The following is a 21004-nucleotide window of genomic DNA, read 5'->3' as shown; positions in this document are numbered from 1 at the left end:
CACGCCACAATCCCTTCTCCTCCATTCTCCTCTCGGGATCTTGGGCACGTACACACACACGCCCGGTGTGCATTTAAGCCACCCGGGTCCAGAACTCGAACCATGGTCTACCACATGGGAGTACAGCGACATAGTCATTACACCAACTGCTGGTCCCATAAATAAAATTTTTAAACTTACATTTTTTTCCCTAAGTAAATCCAGAAATTAATTAATTAAGTCATATTTTGCCTACTTGGTATTGTCAGTGAGGTAGACATAAATGCTAATTTTTGAAAATATGGAAAAAGAAAGTATGATGTAGAAGAGAAAAATATCTAGTCATTCTACCACTCTGTACTTGAAAATATTGCTTTCCATTCATTTTCTGCCAGGTGCACATATGTACAATTTGCTTTTTTTAAATCTAACGTGTCATTAACTATCATGGTCACAAAGCAGGAACATCATGCTTTTTATTACTTTTGTTTTTCTGACTTTAGAAGGGTATTGCAACAGCTATGGCTGATATTTTAACACCTATTGCTGCCAACTATACACGATTTTTTTTTAACGTTATATTTATTTATTTATTTTAATTTGATCAGAGAGGGACTGAGTGAGAGAGAGAGAGGGAATATGAGAAAGCAAGCTGCCAGGTCTGGATTCGAACTGTGGTCGGCCATGTGGGAGTCCAGTGCCCCTAACCACCACATCATCTACTGGCCCCAATGTCACATACAATTCTAAGTGTCTTATTCTTTTAATTCTTTTGAACTTATATAAGATATTTAATTAACTTAATTTTAATTTAAATTTTATACTTTTATTTATATACTCCCCTGTCTTAGTCAATTTTGGGATCCTGTAGCAAACTACCAAAGATTTTGTGACTTATAAACAACAAAAATTTAATGCTTATAGTTATAGAGGTTGGGAGGTACAAAATCAAGGCACCAGCATATCTAGTGTCTGGTGAAAGCTCACCTCCTTTGACGGTTGTGTTTTTGTTAGAACCTCAGGTGATAGGACAAGGATCTCTCTGGGTCTCTTATAAGGGCACTATTCCACTAACCCTCAGGACCTATTTACCTCCTAATAGCATCACCTTGGAGGTTAGGATTTAAAACACAAGAACTTTGGAGGACACAAACTTCAAACCATAGCACCCATCACAGATAAGGAATCTGAGACAAAAAGGTTAAATGAATCATATAAGACCACAAAGCTAGTAACTGGTGGAGCCAATTTAACCTGAGAAAATTTGACGCCAGAGCCCTAACTGACAATTTGTCAGTTCCCAGTTCCATGGCAGCTATAAAGATGGCTATACTTTAAAAGATAGCAAAATAGGTATTGAGGGGCACATGGAGAATTTTAACCCTCATACATTGCTGGCGGGAATGTAAAATGGTGCAGGCTCGGTTGGAAATTGTATGATAGTTCCTGAAAAAGTCAAGTATATAGTTACCATGTAATCCAGCAATTCCACTCCTTAGTATGTACTCAATGAAATGAAAATGTGTTCAAACAAAATCTTGTAAATTAATGTTTATGAAAAAACTATTCACAATAGCTAAAAGTGTCACCAAAGCATATGTCTATAAGCAGATGAATGGATAAACAACATGGATATACAGTGGAATATTACTTAACCATATAAAGGAAGGAAGTACTAATGAAGTACTAATTCATGCTACAACAGAAATGAAGCTTGAAAGCATTATGCTAAGTGAAAAAAGATACAAAAGGCTACATAGTGTCCAATTCCACTTTTAGCAAATATTTAGAATAGGCAAATCCAGTGACAGAATGATCAATGGTTGCTAGGGGTTGGTGTTGGGAGATAATGAGGAGTGACTGCTTAATAAGTATGAGGCAATGAAATGTTCTGGAACTGAATAGTTGTGCAACATTGTGAATGCAAATATACCACTGAATTGTATACTTTAAGGTGACTTAAATGGTGTATTTTATGTTATATCGATTTGACCTCAATTAAAAATATTCTGATTATGAGGTGATAGGAATTACATTAAATCTATAAGTCAGTTTGGGGAACATTACTATTCTAACAATAATAGCAAAGTCTTCTGACTCATGAACATGGAATCTCTCTCCACTTATTCTGAAATTCTTTTTTTTTAAAAATAGGTTTCTGCCATAGTGTGTATGCACTTGTCAGAGACACAGAGAGAGACAGAGACAGTGAGAAAGAAAATGAGAAATCACTCTCCAGATGGATGGCCGCACTGTGATCCCCTCTTCTCTATTCTCCTCCTATGATTTTGGGCATGCATGCACACCTGCCCAGTATGATTTTCAAGCCACCAGGTCCAGAACATGAACTGTGGTTGGTCATGTGGTTGTCCAGCTACGTAACCACTATGCCATCTTCTGGCCCCTATTTAGTTATTCTTTAATTTATTTGAACAATGTTTTGTCATTTTCAGTGTATTTTTTTAGAGGTTCTTGCTATAGGGGTCATGTACTCCCCAGAAAGACAGAGAGAGACAGAGAGACAGAAAGCAAGAAATCACCCCCTGGGGGAATGGCCACGCCACAATCCCTTCTCCTCCATTCTCCTCTAGGGATCTTAGGCACACACACACACACACATGCCCGGCGTGAGTTTAAGCTACTGAGTCCGGGACTCAAACTGTGGTCAACTACGTGGGAGTTCAGCGACATAGCCATTACACTAACTACTGGTCCCTCTCTTATCTTCTTTTTTCTCTTTTTTTGAGTGTACATGTTTTGTACTTATTTTGTTAAGTTTATTCCTATGTTCTTTTTTTATTTTCAGTAATTGTATGGAATTATTTTATTTATTTTATTTTCATATTTTTTGGTACTAGTATGCAGTAGTTTGATTTTTAGTTAGTTCTGGTAATTTTGCTTTTTGACAGGGTCTTACCAGGTTGTGATCTTCTTTCCTCAGCCTCCTGAGTAGATAAGACAATAGACATACACCACTGAATCTGGTTTAGGGTGGGCTGAATATGGACCTCTCAGGTGGCATCATCCTGCCAAGTAACAGTGTCAGCCAGTGTGATCTACTGTGGTTAGGACAGTTTAGGTAGTTTCATTATGGATATTTTAGGATTTTATCTATATTGGATACTTTAAGATTTTTCTCTACATATCACACTATCTACAAAAAAAATATTTCCTTCTTTCCAATCTGGATTTTTTAATTAATTAATTAATTATTTAATTTTTGAGAGGTTTTTGCTATAGGGCACATGTGCTTGCTAGAAAGACAGAGGGAAACAGAGAGACAGAAAGCGAGAAATCACCGCCCAAGGTGATGGGCACGCTGCAATCACTTCTCCTCCATTCTTCTCTCGGGATCTTGGGCACACATACACACATGCCTGGTGTGAGTTTAAGTCACCAGGTCCGGGGCTCAAACCACAGTTGACTACATGGGAGTCCAGCAACATAGCCAGTATGCAAACTGCTAGTCTCCGTAATCTGGATGTTTTTAATTTATTTTTCTTGCCCAATTTCAGTGGCTAAAATTTGCTATGCAATATTGAGTAGAAATGGTGAGAGTGGACATCTTGTATTGTACCTGGTCTAAGGGAGAAGATATTCATTTTTTATAATTATGATATTAGCAACAGGGTTTTTCCTAAGTGTTCTTTATTAGTTTGAGGCAATTTCCTTCTATTCTCCACTACTAAGAGTTTTTCTTTTATCATGAATAGGTATTATATTTTGTCAGGCATTTTTTTTATGCATTTACTGGGATAATCATGTACATTTTGTCATTTTTTTCTAATAACATGTTTTATTACATTAATTCATTTTAAAAAATCTCTTTTATGCTCAGTTGGTGGTATGGTGGTTAAGGTGGTTGGATCCTTCATGGCTGACTGTGTAGTTTAAGTATTGGACTGGGAACTTGAAACACATGATAGAATGTGTGCATGCCTGTCCAAAATCCCAAAGGAGAAATAGAAACAGGATTGGGTATGACTATCTCCATGAGGAGGTTGCTTTTTCACTTTCTCTCTTTCTTTCACTCTCTGTCTCTGTTTGGTGAGCACATGCACCATTTAGTAAATTTTTAAAAATTATTTTAAAATTTCTTATTTACATTTAATTCATGTACATATTTGTGGAGTACGATATGTTTTTTCTTTTCTTTCTTTCTTTCTTTTCCTTTTTTTTTTTAAATAGAGATTTTTGCTATAGGGCACTTGCCAGAAAGACAGAGAGAGACAGAAAGCAAGAAATCACCCCCCAGGGGGGACGGCCATGCTGCAATCCCTTCTCCTCCATTCTCCTCTCAGGATCTTAGGCACGTACGCACACATGCCTGGTGTGAGTTTAAGCCACAGGGTCCGGGACTCGAACCACATCAACTACATGGGAGTCCAGTGACATAGCCATTATGCCAACTGCTGGTCCCTACAATATGGTTTTTCTAGGCATGAATGTAGTATATGATAATAAAATCAAGACTATTAACCATATTTATCATAAACAAGGAGCATTACATTATATTGTATACCTTTGATTTTCTTTCTACTAGTTACATACACACACACACACGTATACATGTTAATATATTTAATTTATATATAATATATATAATTGGCAACATCCTTTTCAAACTCTATTGTGATATACCTTTCTTGTTTACATGTATTCCTGTGCCTGTTAATCTGTCTTTTCCAAGCTCCTCACCCCTAACTACCAACTCTAGTGCAATATCTGGTATCTAGTTACCTTCTCTATTTCTATGCCTTCAAACCTTTTGTTATCTGCCATAGTGTGCAGACATTCATTTGCTAAATGGGGACAGACTATGTCTTTCATAGTCTGGCTTATTTTTTTCTTTCTTTTTTATTTTTCTCTTCTTTTCTTTTATTTCTTTCTTTTTCAGTTTTGTCAGATGGCACATGTACTTACAGGAGAGAGACAGAGAGAGAGGGAAAGTGAGAAAACAACCTCTATGAAGCATTGCACCACAATCCCTTCTCCATTTCTCCCCCCTTCAAGGCTTTTGGACATGCAAGACACATATCTGGCATGTTTTCAAGCTGCCATATCTGGGGCTCAAACCATGCACTTGACCATGTAGGATCAGCCACCTTAACCACTAAGCCATGGGCTTGTACCTGCCTTATTTAACTTAGCATTAAATATTTTGGTTTCAGGCCAGCAGGTGGCATGGAGGTTAAGGCAGCTGTTTATCACATGACCTATTGTGTGGTCTGAGTTCCAGATCCAGAAGCTTGAAAAACATACTGGGAACATGTGCATGTATGTCAAAATTCCAACAGGAGAATGGTGGAGAACTCCCCTCAGGAATGATTTTTTACTTTCCCTTTCTCTCTCTCTGGTGAGCATACATGCTCCATAGAAAAACTAAAAACAAAACAAAATCAAAATCTAGATTTTTCCACTCTGCATCAAACAGGATTTCATTATTCTTTATAGCTGAGTAATATTTAATTGTGTATATGTGTATTTTCTTGATCCAGTCATTGGATGTTGTACACTTAGGCTGATTCCATGTCTTAGCTATTGTGAATAATGTTTCAATAAACATGGATGCAGAAATCTCTCCCCAACAGAGTGACTTATTATCCTTTGGGTAAGTACCCAGGAATGGGAGTACTGGGTCATATGGAGCTTATATTTTAGTAGAGAAAAACAGATAATAAATAAATTAATACTGAATGGGGACAAGCTAAGAACTGAAACAAGATAAGGCTGCCCACTTTTCTTCATTCCTTTTCAATATGGTAGCAGAAGTCCAAGCCAATGCAGTTGGTCAAGAGAATAAAATAGAAGGCATACAAATATGAAAAGAAGAAGTGAAATTATCACTATTCACAGATGGCATGATTATATACATAGAAAATTAAAAATAATTCATGAAAAAATTCCTGGAAGTGATAAATGAATACAGTAAAGTGACAAGATAAAAAATCAACATACAAAAATCTACAGCATTTCTATACATCCATGACAAGCAGACTAAGGTAGAATTGAAGAAAACAATTCTACTTATAATAACCAGAAAAAAATACAAGATACCTAGGAATAAACCTAACCAAAGAATTCAAAGATCTTGACCAGGAAAACTATGAAAATCTAAAAAAAGAAATGGAAAATGATGCAAAAAAGCAGAAAGACATCCATGTTTCTGAATTGAAAGAATTAATATACTCAGAATGTCAATTATATCCCAGTTTAATCCACATATTTAATGTAATCACAATCAAATTACCAGAGATACTCTTCATAGATTTAGAAAAAACAATCATAGAATTTGTCTGGAATCATAAAAGATCCCTATTGCCAAAGCAATACCAAGCCAGAAGAGTGGAAGAGAAGGCATCTCATTTTTTGACCCCAAAACATATTACAAAGCTGTGATAATCAAAAATGTGTGGTATGGCACAAAGACAGGCATGGGCCAATGGAACAGAATTGAGACCCCAGAAATAAACCCCAAAACATACAGCCAACTGATTTTCTACAAAGGGCATCAGTTAATCCAGTGGGGAAAAGAAAATCTCTTTAGCAAATGGTGCTGGAAAAACTGGGTATTCACCTTCAAGTAGATGAAACTGGACCCCCAGCTCTCATGATTAACAAAAGTCAACTCAAAATGGATCAAGGATCTAAAACTAAGACCTCAAACTGTAAAACTACCGGTGGATAATGCAGGGGAAACTCTTGGAGACATTGGAGTAGGGAAAAGCTTCTTAAATAAAACTCCCAAAACACAGGCAGTAATCTGAAAAATAGACAAGTAAGATGACAACAGATTAAAAAGCTTCTGCTCAGCAAAGAAACAATAATTAGAGTGAATCAACAACACTCAGAATGGGAGAATATATTTGCAAACTATGCCTCAAGGTAAAGGACTGATAATCAGGATTTACAGGGAACTCAAACAGCATAACCTCTCAAAATAATCAACCCAATTAAAAGATGGGCAAATGAGCTGAACAGACAACTCTCTAAGGAAGACATATAAACAGCCAAAAACATTTGAAAAAATGCTCAACATCCCTCATCATAAGGAGACGCAAGTCAAAACCACAATGAGATAATCACCTCACCCTAAGCAGAATGACTAAGATTAAAAGATTAACGAATGATAAGTGCTGGTGAGGCTGTTGAGAAAGGGGAACTCTCCTACACTGTTGGTGGGAAAGTAAATTAGTGCAGTCATTGTGGAGAACAATAGGGAGGTTTTTTAAAGACCTACACATAGAACTACCATGTGATCCAGCAATTCCACTCCTGGGTGTCAACCCAAGGATAGGAATATACACTTAGTTGGGAAAACACTTGCACATCTATGTTTTTTGTTGCCATATTCACAATTGCTAAGACATGGGAATAACTCAAATGTCCACAAACAGGTGAATGAATTAATAAAGTGTGGAACATATACACTATGGAATACTACTCAGCTATAAAAAACGATGAGACCCTAGCATTTTACAGAAAATGGACAAATATGGAAGATTTACTGCTAAGCAAAGTAAGCCAGACTATAAAAGAGAGGCATTTTATGTCCCCACTCAGTATCTACTGAATGTTGGTACTCTATGGCAGAAACTGAAAGACTGCAAAATATAAAAGCATGAAGAGCAACTGTTGATACTAGAGACAGTGCAGGAGAAGGGTGGGAAATGGAGGGTGAGAGGAAAAGAATCAGGGGAAAAAGAAAGAAGCAGAACATTTAAGGGACACAAAAACGGAAAATTGATTTTTGATGATAATGTGTATGGTCAAATCTTTGACTAAACCAATATACCATATATTCATGATGAGAAAAATCATTTGGTATGCTGAAATGATACACAGTGATTGAATATAAAAAATTAAAAATTTAATTAATTAATAAAAGATGCAGGTTCAGATCTGTGTTTTCCAGGATATGTTCAGGGAAGACTTCATTAAGGATGAACTTTTAGCTTGAGATCAGAGGGATATGAATGAGTGAGCCATTCAAAGATCTGGAGGAAGAGAATTATGGCATAGGCAAAGATCTGACTAGTGTAAATGGCTCAAATCTGACATAAATTATTTGACTCAACCTTATCTTTTGAACCTCATTATTTGCAATTGTGCTGTAATTAATTTGTTATTCAGTCTTAAGTATTTTTTTTTTTTCAGTTTCTTATGTGTACCTTTCCTTCTCCTTTAATCTTGCCACCTCCCAAATCAAAATGCCTTATTCTTTTTTCATCTCTGGAAATCTGATCCCCGTGTTAGACAGGACTAGTTGCCATCTCCTTCATATAGTCTTCGTTGGTAACCTCAGTCAGAATGGTTATCTTTTTATTCTGAATTCTTATAGAACATTTCATATATCTTGTGCCCAGGATCCTAAATGCCAATTTTGACACTATACTTTGATTTTTAAAATTTTGTTTTCTCCTTTTTCCTTATTTCCCAGGACAGCACTTGACATAAAGTAGAAAATTAATAAATGTTTGTTGAATGAATGATTATATTGTACTTATTTATGTCTATAGCTTTCTCTGAAACAGGACATTTTGATAGAGCCAATTTGAAGAGACCATTTTGATGCATATAAATTGTAAAAAATACTTTTTAGATGTAACCAATATATGCAACAAAACTGTCTTTTATCCTTTCATGAATTTTACCTTTTGTCTTGTTTCCATTCAATTCTTGACCTCTAGCCAATTCCTCGTATCACTGCTAAGCACTACTTCATAAATAAGTCTTGCCAAGGTCAGCAATGAGGTAAAATGTCTATTGCACACATTTCTTGGCTGTTATAAAATTTTATTTTACACTGAAATGAAAGATGTCCTGTTTTCAAAATGGTATTTAACAATATTTCATTCTAGTTTTAAGGAGTGGGTAATATGCATTAATTGTTTTAATCTTTTTTTTAATTTTAGACAAGATATTTATTTTGACGTTTCAAGTAGTATTAGGAGAAATGTGTTTTTACATTTACTGACTGGTGCATGGGCTGGACGGGGGTTGTTAAAACATTTTACTAGACCATTCAAACTCTACAGTAGACACTCATACATCAAAATTCTCTTAACAGCAGCACTTCCTTACTTCCTCCACCCTCTTCTCAAAATAGTCATGTTCACAAAGAACAAATGTTTACATCTTAACCAAAAGCACCACACAATCATTCTAAGGTAATGTTTCCATGATGGCGGGAGGTAACAAGCTGAACAGCATTCATTATCCTTCCTCTCAGCTGCTGCTCCTTAGGTCAGCTTCTCATTTCCTGTGTGCCCCATTTCATTATTTTCATCATCTTTGCCTCTTTACCAGAGATCCCCTTTGAAATAATAAGACACCTGAACAGTCTGTCTGTAATTCAGATGACAATCTGACCACTTCTTGAGATGAACAGATGTTTCTTGGTAATACGGATGAACCTTGTGTTTAATATTTTTAGAGTAATTTATAAATACAAATATGATAACTAATTTAACAATGAATATAATTTTATCAAATTTGGGTATAGAGAAGTCAAAACCTGGATTTATTTTTTAGGTTAAAATTTAGAGCAAAAACATGTGGCACTGTTATTTTAGCGACACTTAAACAGAGCAAAATTAATTTTGTTCATTTTTATTAATACAGAACATACTAACAATGTTATTTTTAATATAATTGAGGTTACAAAATAAACTCTGTCACTGGACATTAAACAAATAATATTCATTTGTTTCTTGGTTGAATGAATAATTCTCTATTAGGTAGTATATAGATTTTTTAACACTTTATTCTTAAACTGCCTTATAATTTTGCCTAATGAAAATTCTTAGCTTTTGCTTATTTAATAATTCCTTCAATGGGAAACCTTTCATATGTCAAAATACCTCCTGCAAATTAATGCATTCCTCAATACTGTCTACTCAACCCAGTAGCCTTAAAATGCAATATGATCTTTTCAAAGTTGGATATAACGTGTTTCCGAAAGATAAACATGGACCTTAAAGAAAAAAATGTTTTCCCTCCACCCGTGCTTCCAGATGCCATATGAATGTTCCATATTCTTCATACGTAGCAAGAGGAATCCCTTTAAGCTCAAGTGGCAGAAAATGGAGGAACATAGGCATTAATGTACTTGCAAAACAGATAAAACTTCAAATATATTTTAAGATTTCATCTTCTCCATGGATGAGAAAGTGCAGAAGGATGCTTCGATTTTTATTTAGCAGCACCCTAGGTTTCCCAACTAGAAAAAGAGATGCAGGATGGTAGTCCTCCTTAAAGAGCACAGACTCAATCTTGAAAGACTTGCAGAAACTCTCCTTCCCTAGTGATGTAACCCAGAAAATAAACTGCCATGTGCAAGAGACACAATTTTCAGAATAAATAACATTCTGAAGGACTCACAAAGCATAGAATATTTTTAGACAAAAATATTCTAGATATGCAGAAATTTTAGGGACCAGCAGTTAGTGTAATGGCTATGTCGCTGGACTCCCATGTAAGTTGACTGTGGTTCAAGTCCCGGACCTAGTGGCTTAAAACTCACACCAGGCGCATGTGTGTGCATGCCCAAGATCCTGAGAGGAGAATGGAGGAGAAGGGATTGCAGCATGGCCATCCCCCCCTGGGGGGTGATTTCTCGCTTTCTGTCTCTCTGTCTCTCTGTCTGTCTGGCGAGCGCACACACCCTATAGCAAAAACCTCTCCAAAAAATAAATAAATAAATAAATAAAAATAAAAATGATATGCAGAAATTTTAGAGTAAATATATAGCAATTACTTCATGCAAATAATAGTTTGTATCAGTTAAAGTCATTATGAAATGTTCTTCTAACTAAACTTCACATGTTACATAAAACTTAATTGTGGCACATTTCTACTATTAACCATTATATTGTTTTTTATTTGTTAAAAAGCATATATTAATAAAAACTGATACATTACCCAGATCTTTTGATTTAAAATATAATGGAAGGAAATCACTACACACTCTGAATAAACAGGTATTCTTCTATCTAAACATACAATTGTTTAGTAAAAGAAGGAAAAAATTTCAATGCAATTAAGCCACCTCTGATTAATATACATTTTTATGCATGTGAAAAAGTTTACATTCACCCCAAGAATAAATTCCATAGCAAACAAATTACCACATTTATTCAATAAGAAATATTAAAATAATTCCAGTTAGTAGAAAACAAAATAACTTCAATCATATATGTTATAATTTATCATATACATATTCCAAAATCCCCAAAATTTAATTAGGAAACTCATAGAACATCTTTTTAAAGTATGTCTTAGGAAAACCCACCTAAACAATTGGTACATTAACTAAAGAGAACGTGCATACACATCCGTATTTGACCTATATGCACAATTTAAATGAAATACAAAGGAAATTAAGATTATAGTTTAAAGACTTTCTCATAAATAATATTAGTACTTGGGACCAGCAGTTAGTGTAATAAATTCTCTCTTTTTCCTCTCGGGATCTTGGGCATGCACGCACACCTGCCTGGCGTGAGTTTAAACCACTGGGTCTGGGACCTGAACCACGGTCAACTACATTGGAGTCCAGCGACATAGCCATTATGCCAACTGCTGGTCCCGCTGAAGTAACTTCTGAATGTTAAATACCACAAGAGTGAAAACAGTTTTCTTGGAGCACTTACATCTGGTATACAGTTGAGGAACCAGAGGAAGGTCTGCCAAGCAGTGTTCCCATATCTCCCCTGTATACTTTCTTCCCTTATGAAGAGTAAGCTTCAAGGGAAATGATCACATGTAAAAACATTTCACATGAGTTGGGCTTCCTGATTGCAGCATTTAACCAAATGGTAAAAGGGATTGTAAATTCTCCTACCCAAGACCTACCTGACCTCTTCAGACATGAACATCAACTCCTGTATCGGACGTGGCAAGCATGTCTTTTGAAATCAGAATAAGCTTTACTGTACTCTACTGGATAAATTGAATACCTGAACCACCTAGACAAAGATGGCACTTTAAACCTTTACACACAACATATGAAAACGATGAAGCATTTTATTAGATTTGGTCTTTCTTCATCTTTCTGTAACTCTGAATCCTGAAAGGTTAGCAAGCCGTTACACTTGTACATCTTGTAGTCTCTTTCTTCACACAATAGGCAGACATATACAGCATCGTATGCCAATATAATATCAACACAGCATAAACATTTAAGCAGTAGACACATTTCACATGAAAGAGGCCCTATGCATCATGTGGCCTGTCCCAATAAAATCAAACATTTGAGTGCCATTTCAGCAGTTACGATGTTGATAATTTTTTATACCCATCATATATTTTCATAAGTCGTCCATATGGAAGGAGAAAAGGACAAAGACTTTTTTTTTTTTTTAAAGTTGTGTGCCAACTTCAAAATAACATACTAACCAGACATCAGCATTCAAAAGCTAGGTTGAATAGAACTGGCCTTGATGCACATGCGGTAGATTTGTTTCCAGAATATAAAACTAAATGGTAATGCCAGCAGTATTACTACTGTTTCTATATTTATGATTAATTACTAGCAGAACAACTCCCAGAAGGAAGGAGATAGATCCAATAGTGATGTAAGCAATCCCTAAAAATGGATTTTTTTCTTCCCATTCATGAAATAGTGCTCAAAATCATCTGTTTTCATCCATCAAAAGAACGTACAGGGTAATTGTATGTAATATGCAAGTAGTATTGTCTAGCTGGTCATGTTGGATGGAAATCACTTCTCCGCTCTGTAAGATTATAGAGCTTGCGAAAAGTAGGTAATGCTGCAGTACGCATCCAAACAATAAAATCCTTATTTACAAATCCATATTATCTTGCTCAGAATCCAACAGATATACTGGTTTAAGCCAGTTTACTGGCTGTGTTGTACCTTTAAATAGTTCTTCCAGGCTTTCATCTCCAGGGGGATTTCTAAATTTCACGTTTTTATCAGTCCATCAAGCAATAACCATTAAACATGCTGTTACCAGTTGCCCACAAGGAGCAATTGGTTTGTCTTCATTTCTTCCTTAAGGTTCACATTCCTTCCTGGGATTAAGCAAAGCACTAGCATCTCCATTTAGTTGACTATCATCCTGAGATTTGAAATTAGACAATCCTTAATACGTAAGCACGTTTCCCTCAAGTGACTTTTCCAATGTGAAGTTAGTGGTACAAAAGCAAGATGTCACATCCGGAAACAAACATTTATTGCAGGGACTGGAAGGCTCTATTCCGGTATAATCAATCTCGATCTCGTGGATGTTGCTGGAGGTGATGAAGGTGCCGATGCCAGTGGGGATGAAGATGAGGCCGATGATGAAGGTAGGTAGCACCGTGTCAGCGATTAGGATGGGCTGCTAAGTTGGCAGCCATGGCCTCCGGGTCTTAGTGGTGCCTCCAGGAGGACACCGGGGCCTACCATCCACTTCATCCTTCACGTTGTAGTTCATCACTCTTGACTCCTGGGGCATGGTCCCGTGACACGCAGGTGGACCACCCAGGGGACCTGCCTGCTGACCCTGACAGGAGATGCGCCCGCGTTGCTGCTGCCACTCCTCTGTAGAGCTGTTTTATCTTCTGGTATCTATCACTTTGCTTTTCAAAATGTGGTTTGTAGACCAGGAGAATCTGCATCTTCTGGGTGCTTATGAGAAGTACAGAATCTTCAGATTCTGTACTTCAGACCTACTGAAGTAGAATCTTAATTTAGCGAGATTTCCAAGTGACTCTTAGGCGCAGAGTACGGGTTTAGTGCTCTTATCTTTGCATAGTGTTGTCACACTAAATAAGTTTGTTGTATGAATAAGTTTCCAGGTCAAGTATGGAGTGTACCACAAGTTCTTTATTAGAGAATTATGTTGGATAGAAAATCAATAATGTAATATTGGCCCATTCACTAAGGAGAATAATTCTGGAAACTTCTAATTCAGAATTAGAAAAGACTTTTAATTCAGTAGTGTCAAATCTTTTGAATGGATAGTTATTTCTCAGTATCCATAGGGGATAGTTTCCAGGACCCCTGCAATATACTAAAATATGTGGATGCTCAAGCCTCTTATATAAAATAGTGTAGTTTTCCCATGTAATCTATGTACATCCTTCTGTATACTTTAAACAATCTATAGATTATTATAATATCTAATACAAATAAAAATGTCATGTGAATAGCTGTTATGCTATGTTGTTTTAAAATACATTTATATTACTTTTTGTTTTACAGTTATTTTAAATTTATTCCCCTATATATTTTTTATTTTTTATTTTTTATTTTTTTCACTAAAGGGCGCGTGCGCTCGCCAGACAGACAGAGACGCAGAGACAGAAAGCAAGAAATCACCCCCCAGGGGGATGGCCATGCCGCAACCCCTTCTCCTCCATTCTCCTCTGGGATCTTGGGCACGCAAGCACACATGCCCGGCATGAGTTTAAGCCATGGGGTCCGGGACTTGAACTGCGGTCAACTATGTGGGAGTCCAGCGACATAGCCATTATGCTAACTGTTGGTCCCTTCCCCAGTATTTTTGTTCTGAGATTAATTGAATTTACACATGCAGAACCCATGAATAAGGAGGGCTGACTGTACTTTATAAATTTTCCAGTAACTATCGGGACCAGCAGTTGGTGTAATGGCTGGATTCCCATGTAGTCAACCGTGGTTCGAGTCCTGGACCCGGTGGTTTAAATTCATGCTGGGGACGTGTGCATGCCCAGGATCTCGAGAGGAGAATGGAGGAGAAGGGATTGCAGCATGGCCATCTCCCTTGGGGGGTGGTTTCTAACTTTCCATCTCTTTGTCTCTCTCTGTCTTTCTGGCAAGCACACGTGCCTGACAGCAAAAACCTTCAAAAAATAAATTCTAGTAACTTTCAGGATGTCCATATCTCTATTTTACCATAGGTAATTGTTAGTGGAGAGGGACTGGCTTTGAAATATGAATATTTAAACCCCAGCATTGCTCTTTAATCTCTTTTTGATTAAAGGGCAAGAACTTAGCTTCTCTGAGTTTCAGTGTTATTTATTTTTAATCAAAATGTAATAGATATGGGGCCAGCACCATAGCTCAGTAGTAAGGTAAACAGATTCCACATAGTATAGCAGTTTGAATCTCAGCTCTAGTGCCTTGAAAAACATGCCAGGCATGCATATGTGCATGTGAGTGCACAATCTCTCCAGGATGGAGAGATGGAGGAGGGAATCTGGCATGCTCATTCTCCATTGTAGGATGATCTCTCTCTCTGTCTCTGGTGAGTGAACACAACCTGTGGTAATTAAAAAAGAGAGAGAGAGAAGAAAAGAATGTAATTGGTATGTTTCTAGGCCTTGCCAACCTGGGACAGTAAAAAGTTCAATATTGGAACCAGCAATTGACGTAATGGCTATGTCACTGGACTCTCATGTAGTCAACCATGGTTCGAGTTCTAGATTCGGTAGCCTAAACTCATATCGAGACATGTGCATGCGTGCCCAAGATGCCAAGAGGAGAATGGGAGAAGGGATTGCGGCATGGCCATCCCCCCGGGAGCTGATTTCTTGCTTTCTGTCTCTCTGTCTCTGTCTTTCTGGAGAGCACATGCACCCTATAGCAAAAACTTCTCCAAAAATTTTTTTTATAAAGTTGAATATCATGTTTCTATTAGGCCAGATTCTTTTGATTATAAAAGACAGAAATCAAAGTTAAACCAGTTTAGGAAAAAGGATTATTGGCATTGGCCACAGGAAATGGTATCAAGCCACAGGAAGTGCTGGACTGTATCTCAAGTTCAGAGGTAATTATTACTTGTCATTCTCCTTGGTCATTTTCTGTGATTTAGATTTATTCTCTTACCAGAATTTTTCTTATTATGAAAGACATGGTCTTCACCAGTTCTAAAGTTTTAAATGTCTTTCAGTATAGAGGTATGGAGACGAGGTCTGTCTTATGCCAAATTTAAGAATTGAGGAAAGGGGTCCAACAGGTGGTATGGTAGTTAAAGCACTGGACTCCCACATGGCTGACCATGGTTTGAGTCCCAGATGTGACAGGTTGCTTTCTCACTTTCCCTCTCTCTCTCTCTCTCTCTGTTGAGTGCACATGCCTTATAGCAAATTAAAAAATAATAATAAATAAAATTAAATAAACAATTAAAAAAAAGAATTGAGAGGTGCTGCACTATCACATATCGGGTCAGAAGCCCATTGTTGAACAATATAATCTAGCTGAAAGGTTAGAAGGAAAGGACTACTCTCAATGATGGTACAATGATAAATTCCTGTTATATGAACTTTCATCCTCAACTTTTTCTATTAGTTCTTTCTCCCAATTAATGTGTGAGATTATTGAAGGAATTTTTATGTGTTCTGCTAATGTATCTGGTTGTTTTTTTATTCTCCAGCTTGTGTACACTCTGAGTCATTGTTGTTCCAGAGATAAATTGATATTTTGTTTTGTAATTTTCCTAGTTACTTTTCCTCACATAAATTTGTTCTCATTTGTCATCATGTTTCTGAGCAAGCTCAGTTCCCACCGAAGAGAAATCTGTAGGAATCCTGGGTGCTGAATTCTAAATATTCAACTCTCAGTTCAGAGAAGCTTCTTTCCATGACCACTCCAGAGCCTACCCCAAGATGATTGACATAAATCTTTCAGGGGAATTCTCACTGTCACCCATGGTATGGCCTAATTTTCATTACTCAGACAAGAAAATAGGAGTATTGAACATTATATTTCTAAAAGTTGCTATTATTTAGTCATAAAAACCACCATGTATTTGACATTAAAATATATGTAGGATATCTTTCTCTTGTTCTAGAATGGCACAAGTTAGGCTAAAGATTAATTTTCATTGTTTAAATAGCACACATATGAATTGTCAAAGACAATGTTCATATTTATGGTTACTTCAAAGATGTATTCATAATGATTTTCTCAAAATTTAATCTTACACTTTTTTTTTTTTTTTTTTTTGGCCAGAGAGAGTGTGTGTACACACATGCATATGTACAAGAGGAAAAGAGAGAAAGCACCCTCCAGTGGGGCCTGGTCACATTGCAATCCCTTTTTTTTTTGTCTTTTTTTTGCTGTTTCTCCATCCCATCAGGATCCTTGGCATGTGTGAACATACCTGGCATGTTTCTCAGTCCTCTGGGATGGGATTTGAACCACGATTGGCCTATGTGGGATCTGGTTCCCTTGTGCAGCATTTAATCACTGTGCTACAGAACTAGCCCAGTATTTTTTTTTTTTTTTTTTTTTTTTTAAGAAGTTTTTGCCTTAGGGCACATATTTCTCAGGGGAATGGGGAAGAAAGAGAGAGACAGAGACAGAGATAATGTGAGAAATCACCCTCCTCCCCAGGTGAAATGGCCATGCCACAATCCCTTCTCCTTCATTCTCATCCTGGGATCTTAGGTATGCATGCACATGTGCCTGGTGTGTTTCAAGCCACCGGGTCTGGGACTTGAATTGAGGTTGGCCATGTGGGAGTCCAGTGACGTTACCACTATGTCATCTTCTGGTCCCAGAATAGCCTGATTGTAACAACAATTGGTAGATATCTCTTAGTGGTAGTTTTGCTAAAATAAACAAGACCAAATTAAGAGTTTCTTCACCAGGCTCATCAATGAGCTTAGGAAAATATCTCGTTTGGATAATCAAAATAGATACATATGTGAAGTCCTTAAAGCTTCCTATGTAGGTGGAACAAGTAGAGTGTTGGTTATTTATTGTAGAAGCGGTTTGTTATATGAGACTCTACCTGTAACTTATTATTTAATATAGTTTTAAAAGATTAAGATGCTGTTTATTCATTTATTTAACTTATCTTGTATACTTTTATTCATTCAAAAATATTTGTTGATTTCCTATAATGCACTCTGAACAAGGCTAAACATCGGGAACCAGACATAGTCCATATTGTCATGGAACATAGACTCTGGTGGAATTTTTTTAAACAAAGCCCTAAAATAATATCTTTTCTTCCTCTCTCTTGGTGGAGGAAAACGAAACAAAACAAACCTAAAAAACTTCCATGCCCTCATAAAGAGACCAGTATTGTTGTTATTCCTGGTGTCCTGACATGACTTTGGGAATTATATTTAGTTTACCATAATGATTCATTCATTCATTCAGCTGAATGGCATTCCTTGCTTCCTGTCTCCAGCAGATCTATGTCTACCAGAGCTCAGGAATGAACATTTCATGGTGAGAGAACTGATACTATGACACAGTTTAAAAATATTTCTGCACTTCTTATGTAATCAGGCATTTTAATAAAGGAAATAACTCTTATTTATTGCTGATCAAACCATTAAACTCTTTTCCCAGTGAAAGTTCTACCTCCTTTTTTTAATTAAAAAAAAAGATTTGCTGCTATTTTATACAAGTTTTCACAGTTACTTTGTCTGAGGCATTAGTTACACTGTTGTAATTTGACTCCAATGAGTCCTTTATTTCATTATTGTACTCACTTGCTGCTCACAGTGAGAGGTAGACAAAAACACATGTAGGATATGGTGAAATAATTTGAAAAGACAAGATAAGGTATGTATTTTCACATTTTTGTATAGTTTGCAAGGTAAGCAATAACTAAGTTCTTTTTGGAACCTGCTTCTTCCAGCTCCTCCCGATTCTTTACCTCTCTTTGCCAATCTTCCAGAGTATAATCTTTACTCCAATCTTTCTCCTTCCATTTTTCCCTTAAATTGCCCCCTACCACCACTCCATTGAACTGCTCTTACAAGTCTTCAATAACTCCCTTTTTGCTGAATACAAGTGTAGTTCTTAGTACTTCCTTGTCTTAGTTTTTGCCTTAGGGCACATATTTCTCAGGGGAATGGGGAAGAAAGAGAGAGACAGAGACAGAGATAATGTGAGAAATCACCCTCCTCCCCAGGTGAAATGGCCATGCCACAATCCCTTCTCCTTCATTCTCATCCTGGGATCTTAGGTATGCATGCACATGTGCCTGGTGTGTTTCAAGCCACCGGGTCTGGGACTTGAATTGAGGTTGGCCATGTGGGAGTCCAGTGACGTTACCACTATGTCATCTTCTGGTCCCAGAATAGCCTGATTGTAACAACAATTGGTAGATATCTCTTAGTGGTAGTTTTGCTAAAATAAACAAGACCAAATTAAGAGTTTCTTCACCAGGCTCATCAATGAGCTTAGGAAAATATCTCGTTTGGATAATCAAAATAGATACATATGTGAAGTCCTTAAAGCTTCCTATGTAGGTGGAACAAGTAGAGTGTTGGTTATTTATTGTAGAAGCGGTTTGTTATATGAGACTCTACCTGTAACTTATTATTTAATATAGTTTTAAAAGATTAAGATGCTGTTTATTCATTTATTTAACTTATCTTGTATACTTTTATTCATTCAAAAATATTTGTTGATTTCCTATAATGCACTCTGAACAAGGCTAAACATCGGGAACCAGACATAGTCCATATTGTCATGGAACATAGACTCTGGTGGAATTTTTTTAAACAAAGCCCTAAAATAATATCTTTTCTTCCTCTCTCTTGGTGGAGGAAAACGAAACAAAACAAACCTAAAAAACTTCCATGCCCTCATAAAGAGACCAGTATTGTTGTTATTCCTGGTGTCCTGACATGACTTTGGGAATTATATTTAGTTTACCATAATGATTCATTCATTCATTCAGCTGAATGGCATTCCTTGCTTCCTGTCTCCAGCAGATCTATGTCTACCAGAGCTCAGGAATGAACATTTCATGGTGAGAGAACTGATACTATGACACAGTTTAAAAATATTTCTGCACTTCTTATGTAATCAGGCATTTTAATAAAGGAAATAACTCTTATTTATTGCTGATCAAACCATTAAACTCTTTTCCCAGTGAAAGTTCTACCTCCTTTTTTTAATTAAAAAAAAAGATTTGCTGCTATTTTATACAAGTTTTCACAGTTACTTTGTCTGAGGCATTAGTTACACTGTTGTAATTTGACTCCAATGAGTCCTTTATTTCATTATTGTACTCACTTGCTGCTCACAGTGAGAGGTAGACAAAAACACATGTAGGATATGGTGAAATAATTTGAAAAGACAAGATAAGGTATGTATTTTCACATTTTTGTATAGTTTGCAAGGTAAGCAATAACTAAGTTCTTTTTGGAACCTGCTTCTTCCAGCTCCTCCCGATTCTTTACCTCTCTTTGCCAATCTTCCAGAGTATAATCTTTACTCCAATCTTTCTCCTTCCATTTTTCCCTTAAATTGCCCCCTACCACCACTCCATTGAACTGCTCTTACAAGTCTTCAATAACTCCCTTTTTGCTGAATACAAGTGTAGTTCTTAGTACTTCCTTGTCTTGGGTAATGGAAATGCCATTCTTTCACTTGTCAGGCCAGACACCTTGGCATCATCCTAGACTCTTTATTTTTCCCTTGTACCGCTCATTTCGTCTCTCAGCAAGTGCTCTTGGCTCTTTCCGCAAATATACATCCAGAATCCCACAATGTCTCATCTGGCCAAAACTTGCACCACTTCTTGCCACTTGTCTGGTTACTCTGCCTCCTGCCTTGCTCACCTCTATTCTTCCCGCTTTTTCTCTGGAAAATTGATTCACCCAAATAGCTTCATTTTCCACCACTTCACCTGCCATAGGTCTTTAGTCCAATATAATCTCAGTGAGGTCTTCTCTCATTACCCTAATCAACATCATAAATCTGTACACTCCTTACTCTCCTTTCTTGCTTTGTCATTAAACTCATCACCATCTCACATACTATATGATTTACTCACATACCTCTTTTTTGACTGCGTTATTCTCCATCCAACAGCATTTTCAGATATTTTTCAGCTATATACTCAGTTTTTAGGACAGTGAGTATTAAGTATCTGATACATAAAAAATGCTCAAATAATAATTTGGTGAAGAGGATTAAATTTTATTCTAATTAGGATTATTTTTATTTTTTTAATTTTTGGAGAGGTTTTTGCTATAGGGCACATGCGCTCGCCAGACAGAGAGACAGAAAGTGAGAAATCACCTCCCAGGGGGGATGGCCATGCCGCAATCCCTTCTCCTC

The 21004-nt window shown here is 36.7% G+C and overlaps 1 pseudogene; it reads right to left on the bottom strand.

Moving 5' to 3' along the window:
* Positions 1-12432: 12432 nt before the first annotated feature.
* Positions 12433-20577, bottom strand: LOC102489706 (cell cycle control protein 50A pseudogene; annotated as a pseudogene).
* Positions 20578-21004: the final 427 nt, after the last annotated feature.

The sequence above is a fragment of the Tupaia chinensis genome, unplaced genomic scaffold, assembly GCF_000334495.1.
Source record: "Tupaia chinensis unplaced genomic scaffold, TupChi_1.0 Scaffold000674_2, whole genome shotgun sequence".
Taxonomy (NCBI): domain Eukaryota; kingdom Metazoa; phylum Chordata; class Mammalia; order Scandentia; family Tupaiidae; genus Tupaia; species Tupaia belangeri.
The sequence above is the reverse complement of the archived record's forward strand: the minus strand, read 5'-3'. Positions and strand labels throughout refer to the sequence as shown.